The 18,526-nt window shown below is 45.4% G+C and overlaps 1 long non-coding RNA gene across 2 annotated transcripts; it reads right to left on the reverse strand.

Annotated features, from left to right (window-relative positions):
• Window positions 1-338: 338 nt before the first annotated feature.
• LOC144902055 (uncharacterized) lies at window positions 339-18,482 on the reverse strand. 2 transcript variants are annotated; one of them, XR_013630291.1, is made up of 3 exons: window positions 18,438-18,482; window positions 16,268-16,572; window positions 339-448 (listed from the first exon to the last, which is right to left on the reverse strand). It is a non-coding gene; the product is annotated as an uncharacterized LOC144902055 (long non-coding RNA). The 2 variants fall into 2 exon arrangements; XR_013630292.1 differs by lacking the exon at window positions 339-448 and adding an exon at window positions 553-660.
• Window positions 18,483-18,526: the final 44 nt, after the last annotated feature.

Genomic DNA, 18,526 nt, shown 5'->3' on the forward strand with positions numbered 1-18,526 from the left:
CAGCTTCAAATAGCGTAGCTCCGCCCATACAGCTCTTACCCATGCAGCCTCAGTTAGTTCCTTATATGGGACGTTACAAAACGGAGTGTTCATAGCCTTCCTAGACTTCCTTCAGGGCTCACTTCCAACCTCATTATCTGAACCGTTGGCATCATTTAACACGAGAATACGACATTTAGAAGAAAATTGGAAAAAAAAGCGTATTAGATTGAAACCCGATGAAGAGAAAGCAAGAGCAGTGGAAGTGTATTTATTCACGGGGGGTGTATATACTGTAAACGGAAAGAGACAAGTACGCATATGCATTATTCAAAAGTACTTCCCAGCCCCCTTGCATCCCTCCTTGCATCATTTAGTCAGCAGCAGGTTGTTGTGATCACGGCCGCCTGTGGGGGGCACTGCTGAGACTGTGAGCTGGGTGCTTGTTGCTCTGCTTGACTCACTCAGCCTGCAGGAGAACAAGTTTGTGTCAATGAGAGAGGCTGCAAAGTGCAAACACACACACACACACACACACACACATATACACACACACACACACACACTGTTAGAGTGGTGCAGAGGCAGATGTGAGTGCGCTCCGTGTCAGTCTGCTGTCGGCTCCTCGGGGCAAGGAGATGGGTGGGTGTTATCGATCGTAGCGGCATCCTCACCCACGTTCTGCAACATGCTCAACAAAGGTCAACAAAGGTCACCAAGTCAGCTGTCAGACCGCTACACATACACTTAAAAAAAACATTTCTATTTAATTCATACCTGCTCTTTAGGGAAAAATAAAAACAGAATCACATTTTGCGTCACAGGAAACGACTTAGTCTGGACTTAAAGCGATTTGTTGTTGAACTACGTCAATACTAAGTGCAGATTGTTATTTTGGAAAGCACAAATCGCGGAATTCCCTCATGAGTCTGGAGGGAACATCCAACATGATAGGGGGATACATACAGTGAAGAAAATAAGTATTTGAACACCCTGCTATTTTGCTATTTCTCCCACTTAGAAATCATGGAGGGGTCTGAAATTTTCATCGTAGGTGCATGTCCACTGTGAGAGAGATAAACTAAAAAGAAAAATCCAGAAATCACAATGCATGATTTTTTAACAATTTATTTGTGTGATACAGCTGCAAATAAGTATTTGAACACCTGTGTATCATCTAGAATTCTGACCCTGAAAGACCTGTTAGTCTGCCCATTAGAAGTCCACCTGCACTCCATGTATCATCCTGAATCAGATGCACCTGTTTGAGGTCGTTAGCTGCATAAAGACACCTGTCCACCCCATACAATCAGTAAGACTTTAACTTGTAACATGGCGAAGACCAAAGAGCTGTCCAAAGACACCAGAGACAAAATTGTACACCTCCACAAGGCTGGAAAGGGCTACGGAGCAATTACCAAGCAGCTTGGTGAAAAAAGGTCCACTGTTGGAGCTATCATTAGAAAATGGAAGAAGCTAAACATGACGGTCAATCTCAATCGGAGTGGAGCCCCATGCAAGATATCACCTCGTGGGGTCTCAATGATTCTAAGAAAGGTGAGGAATCAGCCCAGAACTACACGACAGGACTTGGTCAATGACCTGAAAAGAGCTGGGACCACCGTTTCCAAGGTTACTGTAGGTAATACACTAAGACGTCATGATGTGAAATCATGCATGGCACGAAAGGTTCCCCTGCTTAAACCAGCACATGTCAAGGCCCGTCTTAAGTTTGCATATGACCATTTGGATGATACAGAGGAGTCATGGGAGAAAGTTTTATGGTCAGATGAGACCAAAATAGAACTTTTTGGTCATAATTCCAATAAGCGTGTTTGGAGGAAGAAGAATGAAGAGTACAATCCGAAGAACACCATCCCTACTGTGAAGCATGGGGGTGGTAGCATCATGCTTTGGGGGTGTTTTTCTGCACATGGGACAGGACGAGTGCACTGCATTAAAGAGAGGATGACTGGGGCCGTGTATTGTGAGATTTTGGGGAACAACCTCCTTCCCTCTGTCAGAGCATTGAAGATGGGTCGTGGCTGGGTCTTCCAACACGACAACGACCCGAAGCACACAGCCAGGAAAACCAAGGAGTGGCTCCGTAAGAAGCATATCAAGGTTCTAGCATGGCCCAGCCAGTCTCCAGACCTGAACCCAATCGAAAATCTTTGGAGGGAGCTCAAACTCCGTGTTTCTCAGCGACAGCCCAGAAACCTGACTGATCTAGAGAAGATCTGTGTGGAGGAGTGGGCCAAGATCCCTCCTGCAGTGTGTGCAAACCTGGTGAAAAACTACAGGAAACGTTTGACCTCTGTAATAGCAAACAAAGGCTACTGTACCAAATATTAACATTCATTTTCTCAGGTGTTCAAATACTTATTTGCAGCTGTATCACACAAATAAATTGTTAAAAAATCATGCATTGTGATTTCTGGATTTTTCTTTTTAGTTTATCTCTCTCACAGTGGACATGCACCTACGATGAAAATTTCAGACCCCTCCATGATTTCTAAGTGGGAGAAATAGCAAAATAGCAGGGTGTTCAAATACTTATTTTCTTCACTGTACATATGGATCGTGACTGCGGGGCAGAATGTTGTACATAAACAAGAAAACATCGGAATCAGGCCAGCTCCCCTTACGCAGGAAGTGTGTGTGGAGAATCTTAAGTTATTAGTATTCATGACAGCATGCCTGGAATCAGGTGTGTGTGTGTGTTGAAGAACAAAATTCATTCATTCATTTTCTACCGCTTTTTCCTCACGAGGGTCGTGAGGCGTGCTGGAGCCTATCCCAGCTGTCTTCGGGGCGAGAGGCGGGGTACACCCTGGACTGGTGGCCAGCCAATCACAGGGCACATATAGACAAACAACCATTCACACTCACATTCATACCTATGGACAATTTGGAGTCGCTAATTAACCTAGCACAGGGGCCTCAAACACGCGGCCCGTGGGCCAAATGTGGCCCGCAGGACACTAGTTTGAGGCCCCCGCCTTGATAATGTTAGTGCGGCCCGCGCAAGTTTGAGTGGTTAGCGCACAGACCTCACAGCTAGAAGACCAGGGTTCAATCCCACCCTCGGCCATCTCTGTGTGGAGTTTGCATGTTCTCCCCGTGCGTGCGTGGGTTTTCTCCGGGTACTCCAGTTTCCTCCCACATTCCAAAAACATGCTAGGTTAATTAGCGACTCCAAATTGTCCATAGGTATGAATGTGAGTGTGAATGGTTGTTTGTCTATATGTGCCCTGTGATTGGCTGGTGACCACCTCTCGCCCGAAGACAGCTGGGATAGGCTCCAGCACCCCTGCAACCCTTGTGAGGATAAGTGGTAGAAAATGAATGAAAACATTTATTGGTGCATTTATTTCAACATAAGCACTAACAACCGTCACTTTTTGTCATTACAGTCCACTTGCATCGGGTCCGGGTGAAGCAGATCCAGCAGATGGTTTGTCTATATGTGCCCTGTGATTGGCTGGCCACCAGTCCAGGGTGTACCCCGCCTCTTGCCCGACGACAGCTGGGATAGGCTCCAGCACCCCCGCGACCCTGGTAGAAAATGAATGAATTTATTAGAGAATTACCCTAATTTTAAAACTTGTGAAAACCGTTAGCTAAATAGTTGTCATTCATTCATTTTTTACCGCTTATTCTCACGAGGGTCGCAGGGGGTGCTGGAGCCTATCCCAGCTGTCTTCAGGCGAAAGGTGGGGTACACCCTGGACTGGTGGCCAGCCAATCACAGGCTAAGCAGTTTTATATTTTTTATTTAGTTCCCTTACTGCACCAAAAACGAACCAAACAGTAACGTTGAAGGAATAGTGCTGTTTTTCTTAAAATTATATTTTTATATATAATTATTAAAATGATAAGAAACTGAGTGTCACAATGCAAGTAAAAATATTAATTTTTTTTTGCAATAATTGCAGCAGCAGGATAAAGCAACTCCGACAGGCAGACTGACAAATAATAATAATCCCACCCGGGGAGAAGCACACACCTGAACTAAATACAAACACCAGAAATTAGGGACAGGTGTGAGTGATTAGGGCAACAAAGGAAGACAAGGCAAAGCAGGAAGTTCCCTACAAAATAAGAGTGTCCAAACAGAAACTAAAGCCCAAGAAGGTAACATAACCAAACTGACACTGAGCACGTATTTACCTTTTCCGTATGTTTTAAAGAGGAAAAAAAAGTTAGCATGAGGGAGCTAACAATGCACAACATGGGACACACCTATTTCGACTGTAAAGCCCTACCGGAACGTATTGATTTCACATCTAGTTCTACTTGCGTCGACAGCATCGTCATCACAAAACGATGCTGGCTACTTAGTCCATCACTTTGTCCATTTTTCCCACTTTGATTGTCATTTGTGGCCCTGCAGCTTTTGTGTTGTTGCCATGGCGTCAATATCTGACACTCTGCTGCAGCGCCTACATGATTTAGACGACACAGTCACACACACACACGTCACAACAAGGGGGGAAAAAAGACAGAAAACAGCAGTTACAATGTGTCACCCTCGTGAGAGGCACCATGTTAAACGTGTTCCTGAAGGTGACAAATGAAACGCGACATCAGCGTGTCAGAATACGGCAAAACACGGCCAGAAAAAAAGGATTCTGAAGACGAAACACGAGGCTTGGAGTTAAAGTGGTTAAACGAAGCACACCTGAGCCCTTGTAATGACACTCTGTGGGTGGGGGTCGTTTAGACATGGTCGACATTTTGTTTTTTAATGGAAATGTTGCATTTTAACTATCAGTACTAAGCCTCTTCGTATTAAAACAGCATAGACCAGCATATGTTGTGTTTTCTAGCTGGTAGCTGGTCTAGAGGACCAGCATAGACCAGCATATGTTGTGTTTTCTAGCTGGTAGCTGGTCTAGAGGACCAGCATAGACCAGCATATGTTGTGTTTTCTACCTCGTAGCTGGTCTAGGGGACCAGCATAGACCAGCATACGTTGTGTTTTCTAGCTGGTAGCTGGTCTAGAGGACCAGCATAGACCAGCATACGTTGTGTTTTCTAGCTGGTAGCTGGTCTAGAGGACCAGCATAGACCAGCATATGTTGTGTTTTCTAGCTAGTAGCTGGTCTAGAGGACCAGCATAGACCAGCATATGTTGTGTTTTCTAGCTGGTAGCTGGTCTAGAGGACCAGCATAGACCAGCATACGTTGTGTTTTCTAGCTGGTAGCTGGTCTAGAGGACCAGCATAGACCAGCATATGTTGTGTTTTCTAGCTGGTAGCTGGTCTAGAGGACCAGCATAGACCAGCATACGTTGTGTTTTCTAGCTGGTAGCTGGTCTCGAGGACCAGCATAGACCAGCATACGTTGTGTTTTCTAGCTGGTAGCTGGTCTAGAGGACCAGCATAGACCAGCATATGTTGTGTTTTCTAGCTGGTAGCTGGTCTAGAGGACCAACATAGACCAGCATACGTTGTGTTTTCTAGCTGGTAGCTAGTCTCGAGGACCAGCATGGACCAGCATACGTTGTGTTTTCTAGCTAGTAGCTGGTCTAGAGGACCAGCATAGACCAGCATACGTTGTGTTTTCTAGCTAGTAGCTGGTCTAGAGGACCAGCATAGACCAGCATACGTTGTGTTTTCTAGCTAGTAGCTGGTCTAGAGGACCAGCATAGACCAGCATACGTTGTGTTTTCTAGCTAGTAACTGGTCTAGAGGACCAGCATAGACCAGCACAGGTGCGGCTCAGACCAGCACGAATACACAACTTTTGCTGCTAGCTGGAGCTGGAAAAAACAGAATCAGGCTCTTGTGCTGGTAGCTGGTCTATTCTGGTCTGGTGGACCAGCATTTCAACACGGAAACACAACGTATGCTGATCAGACCAGCACAAATACACAATTTATGGTGCTAGCTGGAGCTGGAAAAAACAGTGTAGGTCTTTCATGCTGGTAGCTGGTCTAATTCTGGTCTGGTGGACCAGCATACCAACACGGAAACACAACGTATGCCGATCAGACCTGCACAAATACACAACTTATGCTGCTAGCTGGAGCCAGAAAAACCAGCATAAGTCTTTCATGCTGGTAGCTGGTCTATTCTGGTCTCATGGACCAGCATTTCAACATGGAAACACAACGTATGCTGATTAGACCAGCATGAATACACAACTTATGCTGCTAGCTCAAGCTTGAAAAACCAGCATAGGTCTTTCATGCTGGTAGCTGGTCTAATTCTGGTCTGGTAGACCAGCATACCAACACGGAAACACAACGTATGCTGATCAGACCAGCACAAATACACAACTTATGGTACTGCTGGAGCTGGAAAAAACAGTGTAGGTCTTTCATGCTGGTAGCTGGTCTATTCTGGTCTGGTAGACCAGCATACCAACACGGAAACACAACTTGTGCTGATCAGACCAGCACAAATTTATGCTAGTATAGCTATTAACGAACTTATGCTAGTAGCTGGAGCTGGAAAAACCAGCATAGGTCTTTTGTGCAGGTAAACACAACGTATGCTGGTAGCTGGTCTCCAGACCAGTCTTTGCTGTGCACAGTGCAGAGTGTAGTTACATAATAGGGGCGGCACGGCAGTCTGGTGGTTAGCGCGCAGACCTCACAGCTAGGAGACCAGGGTTCAATTCCACCCTCGGCCATCTCTGTGTGGAGTTTGCATGTTCTCCCTGTGCATGCGTGGGTTTTCTCCAGGTACTCCGGTTTCCTCCCACATTCAAAAAAAAAACATGCTAGGTTAATTAGCGACTCCAAATTGTCCATAGGTATGAATGTGAGTGTGAATGGTGAATTGTAGGACAGTTATCATTCAGCAAAATTTTGTAGTAAATCCTCTTACTTTATGTAACTTTCTGTCAATATTCTTCTTCAAATTCCACAGTACCATAAGTATTTGTCTACAGTGAAAATATAAAGTGTTATATTTTTCGAGTAGAGTCCAATATCATTCACTGGCATGTGGCTATTTACTGGAGGTGTGTCTTGCCAGGGCCAGAAAAGATGGATTGTCTTCATTGCGGAGGCTTGTGTGTGTGTGTGTGTGTGTGCGTGTGTGTGTGTTCACATTTTGTAACTATGGCGACACTGTTGCACTTAGTGTTGCACAAGTTTACAGCCAAGAAAGAATCCTAAAAAGGAATAAGAGTCCAAGTAAAAGATGCAGGCTCAATGCAGGTAAGCAGTGGTGTGTTTGTGAGCGTGTGCAGTGTTGACACTGTGTGGGTTGTTCCCTGTGTGTGTGTGTGTGTGTGTGTGTGTGTGTGTGTGTCATTTATTGCGTGGGCTCGATGTCAAACGAAAACATCTCATTGACATGTATAGAAATGTGTTGTGCTAAAGCGCGATGTGAACATAGTCACATGGTCACGGAGCGATGCTACGCTACAGTAGATGTTCATGCGTGCGTGTTGGGGGGGGGGGTGGCGGTGATGGGGTGCTGGTGTTTTGAAGTGAGCGATGGGGTGCAACGCTGCTGCTTGCATGCTAATGCTGCAGCAGAGATGGAGGACGTAGGAGAGGAGGGGAAAAGGCCAGAGCCCGCCCACACACACACACACACATAAACACAGACAATCACAACCTGTTATTTCACGCTTTCATGTGGTGTTGTGTTGCATTGCAGGCCATCAGAAAACTTCAAATCTTAAAAGTGTTTCCTGGCACTTTTCCTAGTTGGCGGTAAAAAAAAAAAAAAAAATGGCTCACTTTCCTTCTGTCTCAAACACAGCATGACTCCTTTGTTGTTTTTTTGTGCTTGGTGGAGGTAATGGATCATTTTTTTTCTCACAGTTTCCCGCTACGTCTTTTAGGGATTTGACTATTTCAGTTGCTTGTATAACTTCTTTTTATGCCGGCACTGAAAATTGAAGACTAAAATATTTTAAATGACAAACTTCTATTAATTAACTAGAATATTTGTCATGTGACTTTAAATACCGTATATACAGTACTGAGTCCTAAATAATACATTTAAGTTGTTCTTAATCGCATTGTGGGCTGCACGGTGGACGAGTGGTTTAGTGCAGGCCTCACAGCTAGGAGACCCAAGTTCGATGGCCGAGGTTTTTGGTCATGGGAAATGCAATTTTTTTTGTCAAAATAAAATAAATACATTAAAAAGGAAAAAAGAGTGTTGCACGGTAGTCGAGTGGTTTAGTGCAGGCCTCACAGCTAGGAGACCCAAGTTCGATGGCCGAGGTTTTTGGTCATGGGAAATTCAATTTTTTTGTCAAAATAAAATAAATACATTAAAAAGGAAAAAAGAGGATTGCACGGTAGTCGAGTGGTTTAGTGCAGGCCTCACAGCTAGGAGACCCAAGTTCGATGGCCGAGGTTTTTGGTCATAGGAAATGCAATTTTTTTGTCAAAATAAAATAAATACATTAAAAAGGAAAAAAGAGGATTGCACGGTAGTCAAGTGGTTTAGCGCAGGACTCACAGCTAGGAGACCCAAGTTCGATGGCCGAGGTTTTTGATCATAGGAAATGCAATTTTTTTGTTGAAATAAAATAAATACTTTAAAAAGGAAAAAAGAGGGTTGCACGGTAATCGAGTGGTTTAGCGAAGGCCTCACAGCTAGGAGACCACGGTTCAATTCCACCCTCGGCCATCTCTGTGTGGAGTTTGGATGTTCTCCCCGTGCATGCGTGGGTTTTCTCCGGGTACTCCGGTTTCCTCCCACATTCCAAAAACATGCGAGGTTAATTAGCGACTCCAAATTGTCCATAGGTATGAATGTGAGTGTGAATGGTTGTTTGTCTATATGTGCCCTGTGATTGGCTGGCCACCAGTACAGGGTGTACATATACAGCTGGGATAGGCTCCAGCATAACCTTACAACCCTAATGAGGATAAGCGGCATAGAAAACAGATGGCTTGATTAGCATGTAAATTCACGAGTTATGAACGCCACAAAAAGAGTCGTATTTTTTTGAATCGGGTTTGATAAACTTAAGCGGCGTTTACACTAGCATACATTTTGCCTCTTTGTTGAATCCTCAGTTTGATGACCCAAAAATTTGACATTTTTAATTAAAAATGTAGTTTTAAAAAGTTATGAAATTGAAGTTGATGGTTTCGAATGAGTCATAATTCAACATACGAACAGGAAAGGCTGCAAGTTTGACTTCCGAGGCTGATGTTTAAATGATGAACGCATCAGTCGTGTATTTATAGTCGTAGTGCCTGAGAGAGACTTGAAAGCCGCTGATGAAAAGTTAATAATATCAGGGAGAGGAGCAACCCCCCCCCCCAACAGGCATCACTAATGACCAGCTTAGACTCCGCGTCAGGGACCACCGACGGAGCACGGAAGTCTCCCCTCGCCGCCTGGGGTGGTACCTCCTGCTCCTCCTCCTCCTCTTCCTCCTCCTCCCACCCAGGGCATCCATCAGCTGTCATTGGGCTGACGGGGCGGCAGCGCCGAGCATGATGGGATGTTCCCTTGACAGGCAATAGGACTTGATGTTCGATGTGGATCACGCAGCCTTGTGTGGATTCTTTTGACTTTTCACCTCCGATGTCAGAGGCCTTGCCAACTGCACAAAACGGCTGACTCATTGCAATGCGGCCATTTTAATATTTGATAGTGAAATTACAACTATGGAGAATGTTACACTCCACTGGAAGGGATGCTGTCTCTGTGCTCAAATGTCAACAGTAGAAGTGAGCTGCACGGTGGAGGAGTGGTTAGCACGTATGCCTCACAGCTCGGAGACCCGAGTTCAATTCCACTCTCTGTGTGGGTTTTCTCTGGGTACTCCGGTTTCCTCCCACATTCCAAAAACATGCTAGGTTAATTGGCGACTCCAAATTGTCTATAGGTATGAATGTGAGTGTGAATGGTTGTTTGTCTATATGTGCCCTGTGATTGGCTGGCCACCAGTCCAGGGTGTACCCCGCCTCCCACCCGAAGACAGCTGGGATAGGCTCCAGCACCCCTGCGACCCTTGTGAAGTGGTAGAAAATTAAGGAATGTTTAATACATAGGAATGTGGCCACGCGGTCCATAGGTATGAATGTGAGTGTGAATGGTTGTTTGTCTATATGTGCCCTGTGATTGGCTGATCACCAGTCCAGGGTGGACGCCGTCTCTCGCCCGAAGACAACTGGGATAGGCTCCAGCACCCCCGCGACCTTTGTGAGGATAAGTGGTAGAAAATGAATGAATGTTTAATACATGGGAATGTGGCCACACGGTCAGGAGATCATGAAGACCTGGGTTCGATTCTCTGAAACTTTGTGTGGAGTCCCCCCCCCCCCCGTGCATGCGTAGGTTTTCTCCGGGTACTCCTGTTTCCTCCCACATTCCAAAAACATGCTAGGTTAATTAGCAACTCCAAATTGTCCATAGGTATGAATGTGAGTGTGAATGGTTGTTTGTCTATATGTGCCCTGTGATTGGCTGGCCACCGGTCCAGGGTGTAGAAGACAGCTGGGATGAATGAATGAAAGAATGAAATGTGTTTGTGTGCTCTTCTTCAAGTTTGAGAGTATCCAGGCCTCGCTGGCGTCCCAGATAAGAAGAATAATACAAACATTTTCCATGAAGAAATAGTTTTTGCCTTCATATAGAAGTGCAATCTGTATGTGTCTCTATCCTGTTAGCAGAAAAGAAAGAAATGAAAATCACAGGAGAGCCTTTGTGATAAAAATAATATGAATTACGTGTGAAGGTAGTCATGGATACAACCCCCCCCCTCGCCAGTGCATATATGGAAACATTTATACGTTTCCATCACAAGTAGTCATCTAAATGCTGTGTGTGGAGGTGGATGCTGACCCCAGGAAGTGACTTGATTACATAAGTCTGATGGATTCCGTATCACAATGAGCGTCCACGCAAGGGGGGGGGGGGGGGGGGGGCGAGCATGAAACCCCGCTCTGAGGATGCGTCAGGATTCAAACCTTCAACATTCTTCATGCCACTTTCGCACACATCTTACATCTTGGATTTTTTTTTTCTCCACATACACTCATAGCTTTTTAACATAAAGAAACATTTATTGGGGCCTGCACGGTATTCGAGTGGTTAGCGCACAGACCTCACAGCTAGGAGACCCGGGTTCGATTCCACCCTCGGGCATCCCCGTACTCCGGTTTCCTCCTACATTCCAAAAAACATGCTAGGTTAATCGGCGACTCCAAATTGTCCATAGGTATGAATGTGAGTGTGAATGGTTGTTTGTCTATATGTGCCCTGTGATTGGCTGGCCACCAGTCCAGGGTGTACCCCGCCTCTCGCCCAAAGACAGCTGGGATAGGCTCCAGCACCCCTGCAACCCTTGTGAGGATAAGTGGTAGAAAATTAATGAAAATATGTATTGGTGCATTTATTTCAACAAAAGCACTAACAACCGTCACTTTTTGTCATTACAGTCCACTTGCATTGGGTCCGGGTGAAACAGACCCAGAATGACCCGGGCTCAATTCCACCCTCAGGCATCTCTGTGTGGAGTTTGCATGTTCTCCCCGTGCATGCGTGGGTTTTCTCCGGGTACTCCGGTTTCCTCCCACATTCCAAAAAACATGCTAGGTTAATTAGCGACTCCAAATTGTCCATAGGTATGAATGTGAGTGTGAATGGTTGTTTGTCTATATGTGCCCTGTGATTGGCTGGCGATCACCTCTCGCCCAAAGACAGCTGGGATAGGCTCCAGCACCCCCGCGTCCCTCGTGAGGATAAGCGGTAGAAAATGAATGAATGAATATTTTTGAGGATGTTTTCAATGAGAAAAAAGGACAAAGTTTTTGTGTGCAATGCAGCCTCCAATGTGTGTGTGTGTGTGTGTGTGTGTGTGTGTGTGTGTGTGTCCGACTGCAGGCAACAAGCAGCAATAACACAAAGTGATGTATGAGCCTATTACAGTGCAGACAACAAGATCACTCAACAGCACCGCGCTGTACGCACTTTTTATTTTCATTCATATTTCCATATTTGTTCTATCCATCCATCCAGCTATGCCGGGGTTCAAGCAATTCCATTCCATTTTCTTCCATTCATTCAGGTCACATGGGCAGCGGTCTCAGTAGGGAAGTCCAGACATCCTCCATGATCTCAGGCTACCTCTTCACCTTCCACCAGGAGGACACCAAGACGTTCCCAGGCCGAATAAATTCAGAGCTCAGCGTTCTCTTCACCTTGATGGATCCGACACAGATCCTGCTGTCAACCCCACGCTCTAACCTTTCCTAGCTCGTGAACAAGACCAGGGGGAAGACTTCACTTCCAACCCAGTGGAAGCTGAGGTCACAGCCTGATGAGGCCATCATCAGACTGGTCACCCCCCCCCACCCCCCACCCCGCTGTCCCTTCTCAAGGTTTCTTTTTGCCCCAATGGGGTTTTGCGTTCAGATGAGACGTCTTTGATTGTTGCCAGCTTTTGTGAATAAGGGCTATTTGACTTTGACTTGACTTTGACTTGACTTTGACTTGACTTTGACTTGACTTTGACTTGACTTTGACTTGACTTTGACTTGACTTTGACTTGACTTTGACTTGGCTTTGACTTGACTTTGACTTGGCTTTGACTTGGCTTTGATTGACTTTGACTTGGCTTTGATTTGACTTTGATTGGACTTTGACTTGGCTTTGACTTGACTTTGACTTGACTTTGACATGACTTTGACTTGACTTTGACTTGGCTTTGACTTGACTTTGACTTGGTTTTGACTCGACTTTGACTTGGCTTTGACTTGACTTTGACTTGACTTGACTTGACTTTGACTTGGTTTTGACTCGACTTTGACTTGGCTTTGACTTGACTTTAGCATGCATGAATGAAGTTACAATGGAATACGTCACATAATTCAATTCACAGTTCCACATGTCCAAAAGGAGCAGGAAGAAGCCGATCCAAAGTGGTGCTCCACGGTCTCACCGAACTCCTCCCACACTTGACTTTTTGCCTCGACCACTGCCGAAGCCACGTGTCGCTGTCAGCTGCTTCAGGAACCCCACAAGCCGTCCATGCTAGTAGGACTCCTTGTTCATCTCTGGTGCCCACCATCGGGTTCAGGTTTTGCCACCACAACCGTCATTAACTAAGATCGGCTAAGTCATGGTGGCATGGGATACCGTCCATACCCGGGATGAGGTGAGAGTTGATGACTCGACAAATAGGATGTTTACAAAAACATATAAATACTGAACGAGTTAATTAATAACCCCACACCAACTCACTGTCTCTCCCAGGCAGCTATTCCAGAGTAGAACAAGGTCCAGCCCCTCTCGAAGAGTTCGGTTCCATAACCAGAGCTAAAGGTCAACGTGTAAGTCAAGTCAGAATGTCTCAACCTCCCACCCAAGCTGTGTCTCCTTCCCCCACTAGAGAAATGACACGCCGTTTATCATGAATAAGATTTGTCAACCGAAGACCAGGTCACCCATGTTGCAACTCAAAGCACCGGAACCTGATGCTTGCCCCCACAGGTGGCGGGTCTACGCAATATTTACAGAACTAGGACTGCATCCATATACGGTAGTGCAGTCAGGCTACATTCATAAATACTCTTTTATCGACTCATATAAACACACACACACACTTTTCTTAGTCTAGTAACTTCAACAATGTGGACGTATGGCACTGTGGGTCTTTCAACGTGCAACCTTTATTCTGTCATTTTTGATAAACAGCAGTTCAAGCACAATCGCTAATAATTAATAATAATAATAACGCTAATAAATTCCCTCACAAGCCTTTACTGGCATCTAATTGAGCGCCGTATGCTCACTTCCGTCTTTGTCACATTGACACAAGCTCTCAAGTAGCTGCCCTTGGCTATGCCTGCTGGTAATTAGCAAATTTTAGTTGGAAGCAATAAAATCAGCTGAAATGTAGCTAGCATGTATTTCATTCATTCATTCATTTTCTACCGTTTATCCTCATGAGGGTCGCGGGGGGTGCTGGAGCCTATCCCAGCTGCCGGGGTACACCCTGGACTGGTGGCCAGCCAATCACAGGGCATATATAGACAAACAACCATTCACACTCACATTCATACCTATGGACAATTTGGAGTCGCTAATTAACCTAGCATGTTTTTGGAATGTGGGAGGAAACCGGAGTACCCGGAGAAAACCCACGCATGCACGGGGGGTGGGGGGGTGGGGTACTTCACACAGACTTTCAGAGAATCGAACCCAGGTCTTCATGATCTCCTGACCGTGTGGCCACATTCCTATGTATTAAACATTGATTCATTTTCTACCGCTTATCCTCACGAGGGTGCTGGAGCCTATCCCAGCTGTCTTCTACACCCTGGACTGGTGGCCAGCCAATCACAGGGCACATATAGACAAACAACCATTCACACTCACATTCATACCTATGGACAATTTGGAGTCGCTGTTTTTGGAATGTGTGAGTACCCAGGGGGAAAACACACACACACACAGAGATGGCCGAGGGTGGATTTGAACCCGGGTCTCCTAGCTGTGAGGTCTGTGCGCTAACCACTCAACCACCATGCAGCTCGCTTGCATGTATTTGATGCACTAAGAAAAATCCTGTTTAGGTGAGTTCTTGGTTAAGGTCACTGTGTGTGTTTGTGTGTGTATGTGTGTGTGTGTGTGTTTGCACTGACAGATGGAGAGGTGACTTTTGCGCTCTGAATGCTGTCTATAATGCGTCCAGCCACCCCACCCCTGTGGCCCGCCTCCAGCAAGACAACTAATGTTTTCATTGGTTGGTCCTGCTGTTCATGTAGTGCATGTCTATGTCTATATCTCCACCAGGGTTGGTTATCTTACCCGTTTTTCAATGTGTGACCCCCAAAGCCTCACTATCGTGACAACAGTGCTAGCTAGCTAATTGTAGAACCAACATGAGTTGTACACACACGGTATTGACATTAGCCACACAGGCGTGTTGTGGCAACAGAGCGATGGACGGCAATTGGTGGTTGACATGGTACATGCTTGTCATGTGACTCATCAATAGTAACATTCTGTACTTTCTGTATAGGACAGGGCTTCCCTGCAGGAAGGATTCATTTTCTACTGCTTATCCTCACGAGGATCGTGGGGGTGCTGGAGCCTATCCCAGGCGAGGTACACCCTGGACTGGTAGCCAGCCAATCACAGGGCACATATAGACAAACAACCATTCACACTCACATTCATACCTATGGACAATTTGGAGTCGCTAATTAACCTAGCATGTTTTTGGAATGTGGGAGGAAACCGGAGTACCTGGAGAAAACCCACGCATGCACGGGGAGAACATACAGAGAGGGTGGAATCGAACTTGGGTCTCCTAGCTGTGAGGCCTGTGCTAAACCACTCGCCCACCGTGCAACCCTCTTTTCCCTTTTAATGTATTTATTTTATTTTGACCAAAAAATTACATTTCCTATGACCAAAAACATCGGGCATCGAACTTGGGTCTCCTAGCTGTGAGTCCTGCGCTAAACCACTCGACTATCATGCAACCCTCTTTTCCTTTTTAATGTATTTATTTTATTTTGACAAAAAAAATGCATTTCCTATGAACCAAAAAACCTCGGCCATCGAACTTGGGTCTCCTAGCTGTGAGGCCTGCGCTAAACCACTCGACTACCGTGCAACCCCCTTTTTTCCTTTTTAATGTATTTATTTTATTTTGACAAAAAAATTGCATTTCCTATGAACCAAAAAACCTCGGCCATCGAACTTGGGTTTCCTAGCTGTGAGGCCTGCGCTAAACCACTCGACTACCGTGCAACCCTCTTTTTTCCTTTTGTATTTATTTTATTTTGACAAAAAAATTGCATTTCCTATAACCAAAAACCTCGGCCATCGAACTTGGGTTTCCTAGCTGTGAGGCCTGCGCTAAACCACTCGACTACCGTGCAACTCTCTTTTCCTTTTTAACGTAGTCCTAGCATAGAAGTGTTTCAAATGTACTTCTTCCCTGAGATCATATTTCTCCTCTCTTGTAGAGAAGTATTGGATGACATTTTTAGCTAATTGGTTATTTTTAGCCTTATGCATTATTTTAGCTGTTTGAAGATGAACTATATCAGCAAGTTGAAGTATTTTGCAAAGATTGTTAAATGTTGTCGTTAAGATCCAGTCATGTTTTTGATGACTACATGAAATTGGAATGCCCGACAGGATTAAGGCAGTGCAATGGTACTCGCTTTGGACGTAATGTTTGGACTTGTTCAGTGTGAGGCGTTGAGTTGTCAAGAAAGTAAATCTGTACTGTTATACAAGCTGTACACCGACTCCTCCAAATGGCGTCCATGTTTAGCTTATAGAGTATTAATCCTTGAGAAGTTGGAATAAAATGTGAGTGCCGTATTTACCTTCGTCAGATGCTGTAAAATGGAGGATGAAGGCTGAGTGACGCAATGCTGTCATGAGCGTCAGTCAGCTTTTAGGCAAAAAAAAAAAAAAACGAAGCGGCGTGCTTCTAAATGGCAGCTTGAACACGCTCTCTGTCATTAGCATAGCGTAGGAGGACCAGCTGATTGAGCGGCCACTTGGCAGTTGAAGACACTTTTTCTTTCTCCGCATTCTTGATCCGTGTTGTGCATCCGTGCATGACCATGTGATCAGGAAATAAAGCATCCTCAGAAGAGTCAACACACCTTTAGTCCGGTCGGGACCCCTGCAAGGATTCAGAGAAGCTATGTTTGTTCCCCAAAAACCATATTTAGAATCCTTAAATCCTTAAAAATCCTTATTTAGAAATGAATTACGTAAAAAATAAATGTTATTAGTATTACAATGGGGCGGCATGGTGGATGAGTGGTTACCATGACAGCGTCTGGACACCCAGATTCTAACTTTTTCTACCTAGCACCGCATACATAAAAACTGAAGGATACGGAGTCCCACTTTGATATATTTTGTGTTTCTAGACAAAATCTTTGCAGATCACAGCACACAATTGGTTAGACACTTTTGCTCTGATCAACCAATCAGAGGACAGGAACATTATATTATTTGTTTGAAATCTGATTGCTCAAAGGGAACCTATTATGCTCATTTTTTACCCTTTGTGTTGAATTGTGGACTCCTATAGAGCAACGAGACACAATAACCTGCACAGAAAGCTGTTTAGATCTTCCAGAATCCGCACCTATTCCAGCTGGATTTGCCATAGCTTTCCAAAAAGGTCTGTTTTAATTCATTCCACCCACAACCCACCTCTGGGCGCGCCCGCTCATCTGTGATTGGTCCCACTCCCCAAGTGCTACAACTAAGGCCTACTACTTGTACCCGGGCATGCCCAGATAAGGAAGTCACAGGCTGGATGGAGCCGTTGACTGTGACTTTGGGGCGAGAGGCGGGGTACGCCCTGGACTGGTGGCCAGCCAATCACAGGGCACATATAGACAAACAACCATTCACACTCACATTCATACCTATGGACAATTTGGAGTCGCTAATTAACCTAGCATGTTTTTGGAATGTGGGAGGAAACCAGAGTACCCGGAGAAAACCCACGCATGCACGGGGAGAACATGCAAACTCCACACAGAGATGGCCGAGGGTGGAATCGAACTTGGGCTGGGAGGCCTGCGCTAAACCACTCGTCTACCGTGCAACCCTCTTTTCCTTTTTAATGTATTTATTTTATTTTGACAAAGAAATTGCATTTCCGGGGCGGCACGGTAGTCTAGTGGTTAGCGCGCAGACCTCACAGCTAGGAGACCAGGGTTCAATTCCACCCTCGGCCATCTCTGTGTGGAGTTTGCATGTTCTCCCCGTGCATGCATGGGTTTTCTCCGGGTACTCCGGTCTCCTCCCACATTCCAAAATTCCAAAAACATGCTAGGTTAATTAGCGACTCCAAATTGTCCATAGGTATGAATGTGAGTGTGAATGGTTGTTTGTCTATATGTGTCCTGTGATTGGCTGGCCACCAGTCCAGGGTGTACCCCGCCTCTCACCAAAAGACAGCTGGGATAGGCTCCAGCACCCCCTGCAACCCTCGTGAGGAAAAAGCGGTAGAAAATGAATGAATGAAATTGCATTTCCTATGACCAAAAACCTCGGCCATCGAACTTGGGTCTACTAGCTGTGAGGCCTGCGCTAAACCACTCGACTACCGTGCAACCCTCTTTTCCTTTGTTAACCTAGCATGTTTTTGGAATGTGGGGGGAAAGTATGCAAACTTCAATCGAACTCCGGTCTCCTAGCCGTGTGGCCTCTGCGCTAACCACTAGCCCACCGTGCAGCACTATCAAGCGACACCAATAAAATCATAAACAAAGATAACAACGCTCACTGAACTGAGCTATTGACTTTACAATATGTTTATTATTGTCGCGTAGCTAAATAGCCAAATAGTTAGCCAACTTGATAGCCGCCATGTCAGTTAAATGCCAGTATTTATAAACAGAGTATATATCTGACAAAACATGGATGCCGTTTTCTGTTATTACTGCCAGTTTTCATTGATCATGTGTTGAATGCAGCCTGAACAAGAACACAGCTGAAGAGGATGGAGTCATTTAGGATATCCACCTTAAAAACATGTTCAAGCCTCCTCCCTCCTTCTCGTCCTCCTTCTCTCTTTCCTTCTCTCTTTCCTTCTCTCCCTCCTTCTCTCCCTC

Source organism: Doryrhamphus excisus, linkage group LG18, assembly GCF_037039965.1.
Source record: "Doryrhamphus excisus strain RoL-2023G ecotype Guam linkage group LG18, RoL_Dexc_Guam_v1.1, whole genome shotgun sequence".
Taxonomy (NCBI): Eukaryota; Metazoa; Chordata; class Actinopteri; order Syngnathiformes; family Syngnathidae; genus Doryrhamphus; species Doryrhamphus excisus.